Source organism: Lissotriton helveticus, chromosome 12 (genome assembly GCF_964261635.1).
Source record: "Lissotriton helveticus chromosome 12, aLisHel1.1, whole genome shotgun sequence".
NCBI lineage: Eukaryota > Metazoa > Chordata > Amphibia > Caudata > Salamandridae > Lissotriton > Lissotriton helveticus.
The window spans coordinates 114,822,385-114,839,152 of record NC_136073.1 but is presented as its reverse complement, the minus strand read 5'-3'; the positions used below and the strand labels follow the sequence as shown (position 1 = coordinate 114,839,152).

General features: G+C 48.8%; 1 protein-coding gene and 1 pseudogene across 1 annotated transcript in view; both read right to left on the bottom strand.

Annotated features, from left to right (window-relative positions):
- The window catches only part of LOC144798642 (transmembrane protein 272-like), a 1,182,125-nt gene that overhangs the window by 428,731 nt on the left and 736,626 nt on the right, over positions 1 to 16,768 (bottom strand). The window lies entirely within an intron of this gene.
- On the bottom strand, positions 4,909 to 6,570 carry LOC144801316 (28S ribosomal RNA; annotated as a pseudogene).

Below are 16,768 nucleotides of genomic sequence, written 5' to 3'. Positions count from 1 at the left end.
AGTTATGACTGCTGGAAATATAGCTGTTGTCATCAAGGGACTAGTGGACCAATATGAAGACATTGATGGCTTCCTTAGCAAGCCCATCAACAAATGTAATCCCAAAAACTTCTTCATCTCTTCAGCATTTGTGGGAGTCCACCGGGTAGCTCTAGAATGGGGCTTAAGACTGGCACTGTTGTCCCTCAAAAACTGTTCTGCATACAAATTGGTTTCCTCAACAATCTCTTGCAAAAACACATCGTCCAAAAACAACAGAAAAAAAATTATTGGCAGAAAATTATCAGTATTCACTCTACACCCAGGAACACCAGTGAACTCTGGCAATGCCGGCTGCGCCATGCCAGGGGGAACCCAGAGGCCATCCCTATCAACGGGGGGAGCAGCCACCCCAGCCTGCAGCTCAGAAGCCACTTGCTGCTGTACACCAATGGGAAGCCTAACAGCCACAGATACTTCTGGCTGCACAACAGCAACAGAAAACATAGCATCCCCAGAGGACTCTTGCTGCACTACACCAACGGGAAGCCCAGCAGCCTGAGAAGCTTCTTGCTGCACTACACCACCGGGAAACAAAGCAGGCCCAGATGCCTCTTGCCGCTCTACAACAATGGGAAGCCTAACAGCCCCAGATGCCTCTTGCTGCACTACACCAACAGGAAGACTAACAGCACCAGATGCCTCTTGGCGCACCACAGCAATATGAAGCCTTTTGGGTGCAGGCTGCAGCCCACCTGCCTCTTGCCGACGTAAAAAGAAAGGAAACCTTGCAGCCCTAGGCAGCAGCACAGATGCCTCTTGGCCCACTACCGGCACACCAATGTCCTCCGCTACCATAGGCATTTCATCAGCACTAGAAGAAGATTCATCATCCGATGATGATGATTTCATGCGAAGAGAAAACTCACTGCCTGAATCTTCTGCCCCTACCTCTGGGTCCGAATCGGACTCAGTCTCTGAACCATGGTCAGAGGAAGACTCAAAAAGCAAACCAAGAACCTGCTGAGCTGTAATCCTGCGACTAGCCATTATCCTTACAAAGCAAGAAGACAGCACACACAAGTGAACAACAACCTACACTGTGCAAAATAAGAAGTAAACAAGGTAAGGCTTTCACACAAAGATCAATACAATCCAAAACAATTTCACTCTTACCAAATATAGCTACACTCACCAGCACCTACTCTGCTGAGACACAGCAAAAAGAAATGATATCCCACTAGAAAGAAAAAGAAAAAAAATTAAAGATTAGAAAACAAAGTGTACATCAAACACTAATGCTGAAAAAAAATAAACAAACAAAAAACACAGAGCCACACAAACTGCTATAAGTACAACCTTTTTCAAAAAGACAAACATCAAGGGAAAGTAGTACAAAATACATTCACTTACCAAGCACAAGCAACTACACAAGCTGCAAAACCAGCAGTAACAGACCCGCAACCTACAACAATCCAAACAGCAAAAGCCTGGAACAAGACAAAAATAGAGAAGAAAAAAAAAATTACTACCACATTTCACAAACAATATAACAATTAAAAAACAACACACAAATTTGCCCCCCAAATTTACATTCACCCAGATGGGCCATCAACTAGGGCTTAGACCAATTGGGATTAGATGAGGTTTAACATCAAGACACTGGTTAATTTTTTGAATTTTTTTTACTGCCTGAACCCTTTGGTGCCAATCGGTCTTTTGCTCCTACCAGTACCCCCATCACACGGGGGCAGTAAGGACATTCATACACCTTTTGTACGTGTGACACATACAAAACATTCACACCGCCAGCTGTCAGCGCCATTCAAGGGCTCATCACTTTCACACGCCCACATACCTGACACAGCAACTACACAAAATGATGGTCTGCGTAGAGTGTCACTCAACTAGCAGTGTGTGTAGTGACCAACAGAAAGTAACTACTCACCCACCGCCAGCCGAGCGCCAGTCCACCCACACCACCATCCAAGCACCAGACCATGCACACCGCCAGCCAAACACCACTCAGCGCACACCGACAGCCAAGTACCACTCCACACACACCGCCAGCCAAGCACCACTCCATGCACACCGCAAGCCAAGCGCCACTCCACACACACCACCAGCCAAACACCACTCCACACACACCACCAGCCAAACACCACTCCCTGCACAGACAACCAAGTACCACTCCACACACACCATCCAGCCAAGCCCCACTCCACACACACCGCCAGCCAAGCAGCACTCCGTGCACAGACAACCAAGTACCACTGCACGCACACCATCCAGCCAAGCGCCACTCCACACACACCGCCAGCCAAGCACCACTCCATGCACATCGCAAGCCAAGCGCCACTCCACACATACCGCCAGCCAAGCACCACTCCGTGCACAGACAGCCAAGCACCACTCCACGCACACCACCAGCCAAGCGCCACTCCACACACATCGCCAGCCAAGCACCACTCCACACACACCGCCAGCCAAGGCAGTAAGGACAAAAAAAGACCAACCGGCACCAAGGGAGGCGGACAGTAAAAAACAACCAAAGTTATAACCACCATTGGAACAAAACTCAAATCCTAGGGCCTAGTGGGCCAAAAAACAGGAGGCAAAACGTAAAAAAAAGGGCCGATTTGCCCCAAGGGGGGGGGGGGCAGAAATTCAAAAACATAATTACTTGCCACTAGGAAGCGACCCTTGCCCAAGGGGTCGCTTCCTAAAAACTCAATTTAAATTCCCTGGTGCTAGTGGGCATTTTCTGCCCCCCCCCCCCCTGGAGTCGAAACGGCAAAAAAAATGGGCCGATTTGCCCCCAGGGTGGACAGAAAAACAAAAACACAATCATGACCACCTTGAAGCGACCCTTACCCAAGAGGTCGCTTTCCAAAACAAACACATTGCCCCAACAAAAATCTCTGGTGCTAGTGTGAAATTTCTGCCGCCCCTGGGGGCAAAAACGGCCGTAAAAGGGTCCGATTTGCCCCCTGGGGGGACAGAAAATCGTAAACATTAAAAATGGACACCATAATGCCTTCCCAAAAAATCCCTGGTGCTAGTGGGGAATTTCTGCCCCCCCTGGAGGCAAAATGGCCGAAAAAACGAGCCGATTTGCCCCCAGGGGGGGCAGAAGAACGAAAAGTTAATGTGAGGCCACCTGGAAGTGACCCTTGCCCAAGGGGTCGCTTCCTAAAAGCTAAAATCAAAATCCCTGGTGCTAGTGGGCATTTTCTGACTCCCCCTGGGGGCAAAACGGCAAAAAAACGGGCCGATTTGCCCCCAGGGGGGACAGAAAATCGTAAACATTAAAAATGGCCGCCATAATGCCTTCCCAAAAAATCCCTGGTGCTAGCGGGGAATTTATGCCCCCCCTGGAGGCAAAATGGCTATAAAAACAAGCTGATTTGCCCCCAGGGGGGGCAGAAAAACGAAAACATAATCACAGCCCGCCTGGAAGCGACCCTTGCCCAAGGGGTCGCTTCCTATAAACTAAATTAAAATCCCTGGTGCTAGTGGGGGCATTTCCGCCGCACGATCGCGACGCTGTGCGCGATCGTGAGGCAGAAATGCCCTGCAAAGAGACATCAGGGGAGAGGAAATTCTCTTTCCTCTCCCCTGATGCCTCTTTGCGGCCCCAAACCCCCGCCGGACACAAGAAACCCAACTTTCTCCTCGGCCCTCAGGAAGCAAATGGCTTCCCGAGCGCTGGGAATCCCTGATGAGGTCAGCGTGCGCTGTGCGCGCTGACGTCATCAGGGATTCCCATGGGGAGGGGTGGGGGCGGCAGCGGAAACTCTTCCGCTGCCACCCCCAGCAAAACGAGCGCGATCGCAGACCCTCAGGGGGAGCGCCAGCGCTTCCCCCGAGGGTGGGGCTCATGACGAGCTGGGCTCGTCATCAGCACACGACCGGTGTGCACCATGACGAGCCCAGCTCGTCATGACCATCGAAGGGGTTAAAGGTGAAAACTTAACGTTGTGTGGGGTGACTCCAATTGTTGGATAGTTGCATTTGGAAGATATAGTGTCCTGCCTCGGCCACGGAGTCGACCCCCCTGCACTTCAGCTGGTCCGTGTGCTTTGATTCAAGGCACAACAAGCGTAACAACGTACCTGCTCTTGTTGACGCGAATGAGCAGGAGATCAGCACTTGTCTGCACAGCGACCCGACGGGATTGTAATATTGGAAAAGGAAGGTGCAGCAATATGCCCTATGGTATGAAAATCGCGCTAAGGACTACCAAGACCAGAATGCCTAGCGAGCAGCAGCCCAGGTGGGCGGGACATTCTAAGCAATTAAAACACTGACAATCATGTGTATGCTGCTTCCTCCTACCATATCGCCAAGCCAGTGAAAAAGGAAACCTCCGAAACGCGTATGGCATACACGGCGCTATGCTAAGTTGCAAAAAGGCTTGTTTTTACCTCCTGCTGTCACTCGAACATTAAAGGTGAAAACTTAACTTTGTGTGTGGTGAATCCAATTGTTGGGTAGTTGCATTTGGAAGATATAGTGGCCTGCCTCGGCCACGGAATCGACCCCCCTGCACTTCAGCTGGTCCATGCGCTTTGAATCAAGGCAAAGCAAGCGGAACAACGTACCTGCTCTTGTTGACACGAATGAGCAGGAGATCATCACTTGTCTGCACAGCGGCCCGACGGAATTGTAATGTTGGAAAAGGAAGGTGCAGCAATATGCACAATGGCATGAAAATCACGCTAAGGACTACCAAGACCACAATGCCTAGCGAGCAGCAGCCCAGGTGGGCGGGACATTCTAAGCAATTAAAACACTGACAATCATGTGTATGCTGCTTCCTCCTACCATATCGCCAAGCCAGTGAAAAAGGAAACCTCCGAAACGCGTATGGCATACACGGCGCTATGCTAAGTTGCAAAAGGCTTGTTTTTACCTCCTGCTGTCACTCGAACATTAAAGGTGAAAACTTAACATTGAGCCGACATCGAAGGATCAAAAAGCGACGTCGCTATGAACGCTTTGCCGCCACAAGCCAGTTATCCCTGTGGTAACTTTTCTGACACCTCCTGCTTGAAACCCAAAAAGTCAGAAGGATCGTGAGGCCCCGCTTTCACGGTCAGTATTCATATTGAAAATCGAGATCTAGCAAGCTTTTGCCCTTCTGCTCCACGGGAGGTTTCTGTCCTCCCTGAGCTCGCCTTAGGACACCTGCGTTATCGTTTGACAGGTGTACTGCCCCAGTCAAACTCCCCACCTGCCACTGTCCCCGGAGCGGGTCGTGCCCGGCGGGCGCCGGGCACTTGGAGCCAGAAGTGAGAGCCCCACGGGGCTTGCCCCCCGCCTCACCGGGTAAGTGAAAAAACGATAAGAGTCGTGGTATTTCAACGGCGGCCCGAGGGCCTCCCACTTATCCTACACCTCTCATGTCTCTTCACAGAGCCAGACTAGAGTCAAGCTCAACGGGACTTCTTTCCCCGCTGATTCTGCCTAGCCCGTTCCCTTGGCTGTGGTTTTGCTAGATAGTAGGTAGGGACAGTGGGACAGTGGGAATCTCGTTCATCCATTCAAGCGCACCACTAATTAGATGATGAGGCATTTGGCTATTTTGTACCACCTTACGGTGGCTCCTTCTGGGTTATTGATTGTGCTGCCCATCAGCGTATTTCGCTTCCAACATCAACACTGGCTCCGGAGTACAGCCACTAAATTGCATGCTGTCCTCACGGAACTGGGAGTTGGAGAGCATAGCCAGTTTGTCAAGTCCGGTAAGTCAGTAAGGAGGAGGTTTTTTTGAAAAGACAGCGCCCCCTTTCGCCATCTTAACGGGGTTTTGTTTAACCAGGAACTACCCCATCTGGTATTGGGTTCGTTTGACTCGCCACTTCTCTAAAACCTTGTTTGCCTTTCTCTATACACTTCCTCCGCTGAGTCAGTACTAAAGAGCCAATGACCAGCGGGACCACATAGGTAAAGGCCACTGCAACTGAGAATAGGTTAAGAGAGTTACAGTTATCCCCGCACCATTTCTCTCTATCACGCTTCCGGCCATGATAGTACCTTGTTTAGCCTGACTCCATAGACTTCCCTCCGCAGGGTCTAGTCCTATGGAGCAGTTTCCAGCAGGACCACTTGGAGGTAAAGGTCACTATGACTGAGAATAGGAATTAAGAGAGTCATAGTTTCTCCCGCCGTTTACCCGCACTTCATTGAATTTCTTCACTTTGACATTCAGAGCACTGTGCAGAAATCACATCGCGTCAACACCTGCCTAGAGCCTTCACGATGCTTTGTTTTAATTAAACAGTCGGAGTCCCCTGGTCCGCACCAGTTCTAAGTCAGCTGCTAGGCGCCGGCCGAGGCAGAACACCGGCCCCGCGCCCCCGGGGAGGGGGCACGGGGAGAGGCGACCACCGCAGCTGGGGTGATCCACAGGAAGGGCGCGGCTCGCGTCCAGAGTCGCCGCCGCCCCGGAGGGAGGCGCCTCATCCAGCCGCGGCACGCGCCCAGCCCCGCTTCACGCCCCAGCCCGACCGACCCAGCCCTTAGAGCCAATCCTTATCCCGAAGTTACGGATCTGACTTGCCGACTTCCCTTACCTACATTGTTCCAACATGCCTGAGGCTGTACACCTTGGAGATCTGCTGCGGATATGGGTACGGCCCGGCACGAGATTTATACCATTTCCCCAGGATTTTCAAGGACCAGCGAGAGCTCACCAGACACCGCCAGAACCGCAATGCTTTTCAAGGCTCGGGCCCCTCTCTCGGGGCAAACCCATTCCAGGGCGCCCTGCCCTTCACAAAGAAAATAGAACTCTCCCCGGGGCTCCCGCCGGCTTCTCCGGGATCGTTTGCGTTACCGCACTGGACGCCGCGAGGGCGCCCGTCTCCGCCACTCCGGGTTCGGGGATCTGAACCCGACTCCCTTTCCATCGGCCCAGCCGACCCAGCCCTTAGAGCCAATCCTTATCCCGAAGTTACGGATCTGACTTGCCGAGTTCCCTTACCTACATTGTTCCAACATGCCTGAGGCTGTTCACCTTGGAGATCTGCTGCGGATATGGGTACGGCCCGGCGCGAGATTTATACCATTTCCCCAGGATTTTCAAGGACCAGCGAGAACTCACCAGACACCGCCAGAACCGCAATGCTTTTCAAGGCTCGGGCCCCTCTCTCGGGGCGAACCCATTCCAGGGCGCCCTGCCCTTCACAAAGAAAATAGAACTCTCCCCGGGGCTCCCGCCGGCTTCTCCGGGATCGTTTGCGTTACCGCACTGGACGCCGCGAGGGCGCCCGTCTCCGCCACTCCAGGTTCGGGGATCTGAACCCGACTCCCTTTCCATCGGCCAAGGGCAACGGAGGCCATCGCCCGTGCCTTCCGAACGGCGCTCGCCAGGTGGTGGACGACGGTTCCTTCCCGCCCGAATCAGATGTGACGACTATCGTAGTCATCCCCAAGACACACCCGCCCTCCCTAGACTGCTCCGCCTTCCGGCCCATTTCCATGATTAACACCGAACTCAAGATATTCGCCACAGCCATCGCCCCCTTCTGCCTGATCTGGTCCACCCTGACCAGTGCGGTTTTATGCCAGCCAGAAGCACCAGGCATTGTATCCATCGTCTCCATCTTGCCCTGGCCCACCGTCACGGGCTCTCCCCCTATCTTGCCCTCCTCCTTCTCGATTTTGAGAAGGATTTTGATACGGTGGACTGTGAGTACCTGGGCGACGTTTTAGAGAGGTTGGGCTTTGGCCTTCCCTTTCGCCGCATGGTCCGGGTCCTCTACCATGGCCCCAAAGCCCGAGTCCTCGTCAATGGCAAGCTCTCCGCCCCGTTTCCCATCCGTAGGGGCACCCGCCAGGGGTGTCCTCTCTCCCCACTCCTATTCGCGCTGGCGATGGAGCCCCTGGCGGCACTCATACGTCAAGACCCCCTGATCCATGGATGGCAGTGGGATCGAAGCCAGATGGATAAAATAGCCCTGTACGCGGATGACGTGCTGCTCTATTTGGCTGATCCGAAGTGCTCCGGCCCTAGGGCCCTGAGAGTGCTGACGGCCTTTGAGCGGTTCTCAGGTCTCCGCCTTAACCTGGCAAAGTCCACCCTAGTCCACCTCCACCCCTCCCGGGCCTGCTTCGATTGGCAAGCTGTGATCCCCCTTCGCAAACTGTCATTCAAATATCTAGGGTCTGGATAACCCTCCTGCCTGAGCTTGAGTGGTCCCTCAATATCGCCCCCTTAGTCACCCGGATGAAACGCAACCTCCGCAACTGGCAATCCCTCCCCCTTAACCCATTGGGATGCAGCGCCCTTTTCAAAATGATGGTCCTTCCGCGCTTCCTATACATCTACAAAACACCTCGATCCCTCTCACGAGTGGCTGGTTTCGGGAATTGGATAGCGTGCTGATTCGATTTTTATGGGGGAGGGGGCGCTCTCGCTTGTCACTCTCTCACTCCCGAATTCCCTCCCATGACGGCGGTATGGGCGTCACAAACCTGTACGCCTACTACCTGGCCACCAAAATGAATGTGATTCATGACTGGTTTGCGGGGGGGGTGGTCGGATCCCGCCTATTGGCTGGAACTCACGGTCCTTGACTTCTCGCGCCTACAGGGCTTCCTCTACGGTTCCCCGGTCCCCCGGGACATACCCTCCGTCACCAGATCGGTCCTTATGGCCTGGCGCGCCGCACTTCGCTTGGTGTGATGGGAACGAAAATTGACCAGACAGACGCCCCTCTGGTGCGGCACCTGGTTGAGTGAGACCGCGGCCCTGCAGGGCTATCGCCAATGGGATTTTGTGGGAATAACCCTACTTGGCAATGTGTGGGTGGGCAACCGCATACGCTCCTTTGCTGACTTGCGGCACCAACACTCCCTTTTACCCTCCCAGTTCTACAAATATCTGCAACTCCGCCATGCTCTTCACACTCAGCTTCTCACGCCCACTTCCCTTCCAGAGTTTAGCCCCCTGGAGGCCCAGGTCATGATGGGGAATTTGGGGAGGGGGGAGTCTCCCGGATTTACCGTACCCTGATCAATAATTCCCCTGCATCCCTTGACCGCCTCAGATCGGAATGGGAGGGCCCTTTGGATGAAATGGACTGGCGCAATGCCCTTATGGTGCTCAGAACCCTCACCACATCCTCGAAACTGCGCCTTGTCCAACTTTACTTCCTCCACACAGTGTACTTGTCGCCTACCCGTCTCTACCGCGCAGGTGCTTGGCTCTCCCCGGCGTGTCCCCGTTGTGCTGATGTCCCCACTGACTTTATTCACATGGTGTGGCGTTGTCCGGCCCTGGAGTCCTTTTGGAGGGGGGTCAAACAGGAACTGACGGGTGTGCTGGGTTGGGTTGTCCCCCATGACCCAAGACATTTGCTCCTTGGAGTCTTTGACGGATTGGATGGCTCACGCACCAATAAGTGACTTTTGGGAACGGCGCTTGCGGTGGCTAAGCGTGACATTGCAGCCCTATGGTCCCAGAGAGTGCCACCGACTCTGGCGAGATGGAAGAGGAGTGGGACTCAAGAACAATTCGTCTTCAATGCACGGGGCTGCCCGGAGCTGTTTAATAAGATCTGGGGGAAAGGGTTTGGCGTGATACCGCCGTGATGCATTTGACATTATGCCATGCCCACTGGGAATCACTGTCTCTTTTAATGCATGTTACTGCGCTCAGTGATGTCATAGGAGGTAAACAGTACTGTCTTGAAGCTATACATGACCTGATGCAAATGTTTTTGTGTGTGTTTAAAATTTCAATAAAACTTGATTATCAAAAAAAAACATAACTAACTGAAAATCCTGAAAAAACCTTTATTAAGAATAATCTCAATACTCCAAAAAAGAGGTGGGAGGGTAATAAACAAACCACTCCCAGAGAAAAACAGTTTCAGTCCTGAGGAAGTTCTCCTCAACGAAGAGATAGATGTCCAGAACGAGGGGGCAAGTCTCCACAAAGGGAGCTCTCTGAAAAAAGATACAACCTTAGAAATAGGGACAATTTGAGAAAACCTGACAGATATCAAGATATTGATACACGTCCCTCTCGATCTTTTCAGACTTTCTCACAGAAATCGGAAAGAAGAGGACGGTCAGAACACAAAGAAGAGCGCGTCAAGTCCAAAGACAAGGAACCTGCTCATCAAAGTAAAAAATTAAAATTTCCCAAAAAGAAGGTAGCTAGTATTAAAATAAAACTTGCCGAGGATTCTGAGAACACAACTCAAGAACGGAGAATGGGCCCAGACAATGCTAGACAGCGCAGCAGAAGTGACCATAGCTCGCAAGATCCTGATGAATCTTCTGGAGACAGTGGACACGAATGAATACATTCAAGTGGAAACTGCAGACACCAGAGTTAGTGTACCCCATAAATTATATGAAATAACATTACGTATAGAGGGGGACAAAACTAGGAAAATAAGGGGTCTCTTTTGGGATAACATATCTAAAGGCTTTGATATCCTTCTAGCAGAAAAAGACTGCCCACCGGAGTTTGTCAGGGAGTGCCCACAAGGCGAAGAAATGATTATGCCTGCCTTCTCAAATCACATTCCAATTCATAAAAAATACACATATGCTAGAAAATGGGCAGTGGCCCAAGCCCCTGCATTATATAAAAATCATGTAGGATGGGATGAGGATTCTCCTCACCACAAAATTCAGGTAAAAAATCAACCTACTGTACAAAGGCAGTATCCTGTTAAGCAAGAAGGTCAAAAGCAATTCAGGGAGATCTTAGATCAACTTGAATATCAGGGGGTGATTGAAACATGCACCTCACAAATGAACAATCCTTTGTTTCCTGTCTCCAAACCAGACAATTCATATCATCTAGTTTTGGACTACAGACACCTAAACTCTTGTTGCAAAACATTTGCAGTACAAAACTCACACAGTACAGCACTAATGAATAACATCGTGCGCAAAAAATATAAAACAACATTAGATATTTCAAATGGATTCTTCTGTCAAAACATTGCACCATAAAGCAAGTATTTGACCGCTTTCTCCAGTATGGGGGCCCAAAAGCAATTTTGTCCTCTCCCACAGGGATTCAAGAATAGCCCAGGATTATTCTCAGCCAGGGTAACAGAGTTACTACGAATGTATGATGATGAGGCATTATCTTATGTTGATGACATCTATCTTACAGACGATGACCTGGAGACACACTTGAAAAGAGTGAACACCATCATACTTGGGTTCGCATCTAAAGGGTACAAATTCAACTTTAAAAAGTCACGAATTGCCCACCTCACAGTCCTATTTTTAGGATATGAATTATCAAGTGAAGGCAAAAACCTAGCAGACTACTTCTTAGAGAAGTGTGCAGTACTCCAAGCTCCAAAAACGCTGAAAAACTTACAATCAATTCTAGGTTTCCAGAATTTTGGAAGAAATTACATTCTATATTATGCAAAGAGGGTTAAACGTCTCTACGAATTAAGAAAAACTTGATTTCAAACCAATTAATTGGACTCAGAAACACACAGAAATTTTACCATCATTACAAACAGACATGTTAACCAAAACAAAACTGCAAACACGCGCAAACGAACGCAACCTTGTAATCCGAGTCATCCCAGGAAGATGCGGATTCACGTACCTGACCTCTAATGAGGGAGAAACTGTACCAATAGCTTATAAATCACACAAGCTGAAAGGAAATTCAGTTCTACTGAAAATATTCTGACTGCGGTTCAAACTGCTGTAGCAAAAGAAAGAGCCCTAGCCCAAGGGAAGAGCATATCTGTTTTAACAGCAGTATCAGCCCTTGAGGCAGTAACAAGGGCCAATGCCAATCTTGCTGCAACAGACGTGAAACACGGATTTGATCCCAAAATGAAAAAGCTAGAAGATCTAGAATACGAACATGAATACCCTCTGCCAATCGAAATTCTGCCTCTAGAACAGTACGCCTGTGTAATCTACACAAATAGATTTGCACAACACTACGTTGTGGATAAAAAAGCTTACAATGCAGCATGCGCGATTGTTAAAGGTCGCTGGCGCATAGGTAAATTCAGACCAATGGTCACTAAAACTGAATCACTCAGAAACTGTACAGCTCAACGAGCTGAACTACAGGCTTTTAAGATGGCGCTTGAAAATGCCGATCACGAATTCCCCACACTAATAGTGTGCGATTCGCATTACTGCGTCCAGTCTTACAACAATTACATGCAGACCTGGATTGAAAACGGTTACAAAGATGAGACCGGTGTCACAATAAAGCATAAAAAACTATGGGAACAAGTAGTTCTTTTACAGAGGGTACTACGAAAGACTCACGTGATACATACGCAGAGTCTTCAACATGATGGCGTCACGTTGCAGGGAATTCATTGGCTAACCGAGCCACAGCAGTAGCTGTTCAACCAGCTTCCGTAGCCACAAGCGTTCTAAAAAACAAATAGATGGAGAAACCATGCTGGCAGTAAAAGCCTCATTAAAAGGCGACTATTCGACATTACCTCTAAATTATCCACTCAATAATACATACATAATTGATGCGAACTCCGTTCCTTTTGCTCGAATCCCTGGAGTGGGGGACAGAGTAATTCCAAACACGAACCGGAGGGCTTGCTTGATTCAAGAAGCACACATGGGAATGGGTCTGAGGCACCAAGAGATCTTGAAATCTCTAATAGAATTGCAATCACAATACTGGTGGCCGGGAATGAGCGTGCAAATTTGTAACTTTACAATGGATTGTCGGGACTGCAACAGAGATCGCAGTTGTGAACAGGACCAGCCACCCGCCCAGACACCTCTATTAGAGAGCATTAGGCTATCTACATGCAGACATCCACACGGAAGAATGCGACCCCATAATTATTAAGACGAGCTTCATTTAGATGTGGCCCCAGCGCTCGGCTGACGCCAGAACTGTTATAAAAGACATGCAAGACTTTATCGGCACATACGCAATTGGCATGCTGCATTCTGACCAGGGTCCAGAGTTTAGCTCTCGAGCTTACAAGGAGGCCATGGCCAGCATGGACATTGCATTGCGGTACTCTAGTCCATTCCATCCCGAGGGAAATGCGGTAATGGAGAGAAAAAAACGGGACATAAAGCAATCTATAACAGCGAGGGTATTCGGTTCAGGTAATGGGTGGGTCAAACATCTAATAAGTGTCCAACATAGTCTTAATAATCTGCCAAGAAATTCTCTGGGGGGAATCACTCCGTATGAACTTTTGTTTGGTACAAGAATGATAATCGAAGACCTCGATTGTCAGACTTCAGTGGTAGAACAAAAAAACGTTGATATCAAAGATCGTTTGGCTGTTTTACAGGACTTAAATGAAACAAGAAGAAGTCTAAGTAACACAAAGCTAAAGCAAATGGCCACTGAAGAAAAACCACCTGTCCCAGCAAGACCTGTCTGGATTCCTAAGATTGGGGATCTGGTCAGAGAGAAGATCGCGGTGAAGAAGGAATTTGGGCCTTCTTACAGAAAAGCAGTACCTGTTTTAGCTATCAGTGGAACAAGATCAGTAGTACTACCGCCCCTTGCTGGTAAAAAAAAGAACAGAGTTGTATCAATCGACCTGGTAAAACCACAATCATGTGGCCAAAATTAAGTAGTAGGCCCAGTGGACTCCCATGAAGAAGCAGAAGACCAAACCTTGCTACAATTCAAGAGGTTCAAACTGAGAAACTAATCACATTTGATAAACCTGCAGTAAATAAAGAAGGACTATGCAACAATGCCATGGAACTTGTGCCTCTTGAAACCCAAATTGCAACAGTTCATCAAGAAACACCTGTCTACAGTGAGTTTTTTTCCTTCTCCTCTACCCCATCCGCTTCTCCCGTAGTTGGGCACTTGCAGGCAGTGTTGCCTTTCCTATGGTTGTCGTCCCCAGACTGCTTTATCAATAGCGCCTCGAGTGTGTCCGGAACACAGGGCCCTGAAGCCCTGCACAGAGCGCAGCCCGCCTTAGCGCCCAGAAGCCATGCATGGAGCGGAGCCCCCCTCAGCGCCCAGAAGCCCTGCACGGAGCGGAGCCCGCCTCAGTACCCAGAAGCCCTGCACGGAGCCCGCCTCAGCGCCCAGAAGAAGTCTATGTTTTTTACTTTGTTCACAAGCAATTATGTAAAGCAGTATTGCTGATTGTCTACGGCAGGCCCTATAAAATTGTTTGACAAAATCTAACGCACATCTGATAACTTTTGCCTTCTACCTCCCAACTACTGTCTCTCCCACTACCTCCTAACTCCGTCTGACTACCGCTTCCTTCGTACCTACCTACATGACTCATATTCTTATGTCTCTGGCCTCTTTCTCTCATATTATCTTGTGACCACATTCCCTCTCTTTTTTCTTCTCCTCTGCCGAATCCTCCCCTTACCCTTTCCGCGTCCTTCTACTCCTCTCTTTCCACGTCTCTCCCTCCACAGCTTCAACTCACTGCCCTCCCTTGACTGCTCACGTGACTATCTGATTTGCCTCTCTTTCTTTGCCCAATACGCCTCCTCCCAATTTCCCTTCCCCCACCCAGGACCATTCTCTATCTACACATTGTCACAACAATACAGCCCCCAGGTAGGAGATACGTGCCTCTGTTCAAACCTTATGCACCTCGTGCAACCTTCCCCCTCTCTGCTCCTACTCTTTCCAGCTTCTGTCCTCTGTCCTCAGCCCTCACATGCCCTTGCCCTTTGTTCCCCACCCTGTTTTTCTGTGAACCTTAGACAGACTTCCTTTCGTCTCTATGGTTATCTCTTCCCTTTTCCTCACTCCCTCTCGTCCCCTACCCCCCACTACTTTCTCTTGCCTTTCACGCCTCCCCTAATTGTATTGCTGATTGTCTTATTTAATGTTTACTTGTTGATTCTCTTCTAGTATATTGTTGAACCATATTGTTGCACTTCCTGTCGTCTCTCCTATTGTCTCCTACCACACCCTCCCTCTATTTATGTCTCTCCTCCCTCCTCTCTCAATGTTTTGAGACTGAACTATTTTGTCTGATGCCCGATGGAGCTACTTGGTTTAGCTATAGGGGAGATGGGCCTTGGACTCCCTCCTTGGTCGTCACCTACCCAGTCGCTCTTTAGGCAGACTTCTTTTCGTTTCTCCTTATTGTCTCTTCCCTAGGTCCTATCCTCTATCCCCTGAATCTCTCCCCTTGCCTGCTACTCTGCCTACTCCCTGTCCTTTGTGCCCTTTGACTAAGCACTCCTTCTCCCCTTGTTGGGGAAAGATCCAATATTTATACTCTTGAATCTCAGCGAACCCGCTGAGTGAGTCCACTGCGCCAAGGGAGCCACTCACACTTGAGGTATGGTATGGCACCCCTTGCCAAGGCACTCCCTCTCCCCTTTTTGGGGAAGTATCCAGTATGTAGACCTTGGAGTCTCAGAGACCTCTCTGAGAGAGTCAACTGCGTAAAGAGAGCCTCTCGCAATAGAGATAGGAAAGGGATTTCACTTCCCCTGGTATCACAGCTTACTGGACTTTGGACGTTGCCTTGACTCATCTACCGGTTTGTGTCCCCGTCACCCTTCCCCTCTTCTCCCCATGTTGTGACTCTCACCCTCCCCTCCCTTCCTCTTTCCCACCTTCATTATCTGTCTATTTCCCCTACTCCAACCCCCCTGAATCTCTCACTGTGCCTTCTTTTCCCCTTACGTATTTGTGCTTATTGTTTATCTCAACCTTACAAGTAACTATGTTGCCATGCTCTAAGAACTATGTAACCTTTGTAACGATGTAACCTGTAACTTTGATCTGATGCTCATGTAAAGTGCTCTGATACCTCCGGGTCTAGCCAGCGCTATATAAAACTTTAAAAATAAAATAAATAAATAAAATGTAGCCTCTGACCCTACAAATCCAAAGATTAATGAAAATCAGGAAGCTATTCCAACATTTGACAGAACTGCATCTGGCTACTTCATCAATTTCGATGACTTTTCTGATGATCCAAGTGAACATGAGGACAAGCCAGCAAACAAAACTTTCAAAGACAAAATTACAGAACTCTTTCATCAACTTGGAGAAACATATCTGAATTCACCATGGATTGAATTGTGGATTGTGTTAGGTGTACTTTTCCTCCTACTTTGGCTCATTTTGGTTTTAAGCTTGGGAAGATTTATTGATGGAAAATATAGTACAATGGACACAGCAAGTCAGAACATCAACTTGGTTCTAAAACCTCACAGATCTTCACATATCGAAAAAAGAGAACTGTCATCAGTGAACATCACAGCCATTCCTATACCTGGTGATGCAGCATGGGACGCAACTGATTACGAAATCTATGGCCCGGTTGAACTCAGTTCAAGGTTTCCTTAAGTGACTTTGTATCACCTAGTACTTTCTCTGATGATTGGGACTTTGAAAATATTAATAATATGATGTCAGATTTAGAAATGTCAGCAAAATGTACAGAAGATGATTATTTACAAGGTTCATCAAATTAAGAAGAAGTGTATTGTTTTAATCATTATGGACATCACTATTTGCATAAATCTGCTAAACCTAGAAATGTTTTTACTTATAATCAATGGGAACATTGTCCAACACCGCCAAAAGACAGTTCAAAAACATTTTATGAGAAATTCCCATACTTCTCTGGGTTTAATAACACTGATCCAGAAACATTTTATTTTAGAATCATGAATAAGACAGGAATGAAAAACATGTTGACAAATACTAAACTGATTTATTCTGAAAAATGTTATGAAAAAATGTCTACATTTGGTTTTGAATTTTGGAAAAACAACATTGAGACAAAAACCATATGGGGTACAAAAGACTGGCAGGTACAAGGTCTAGAAT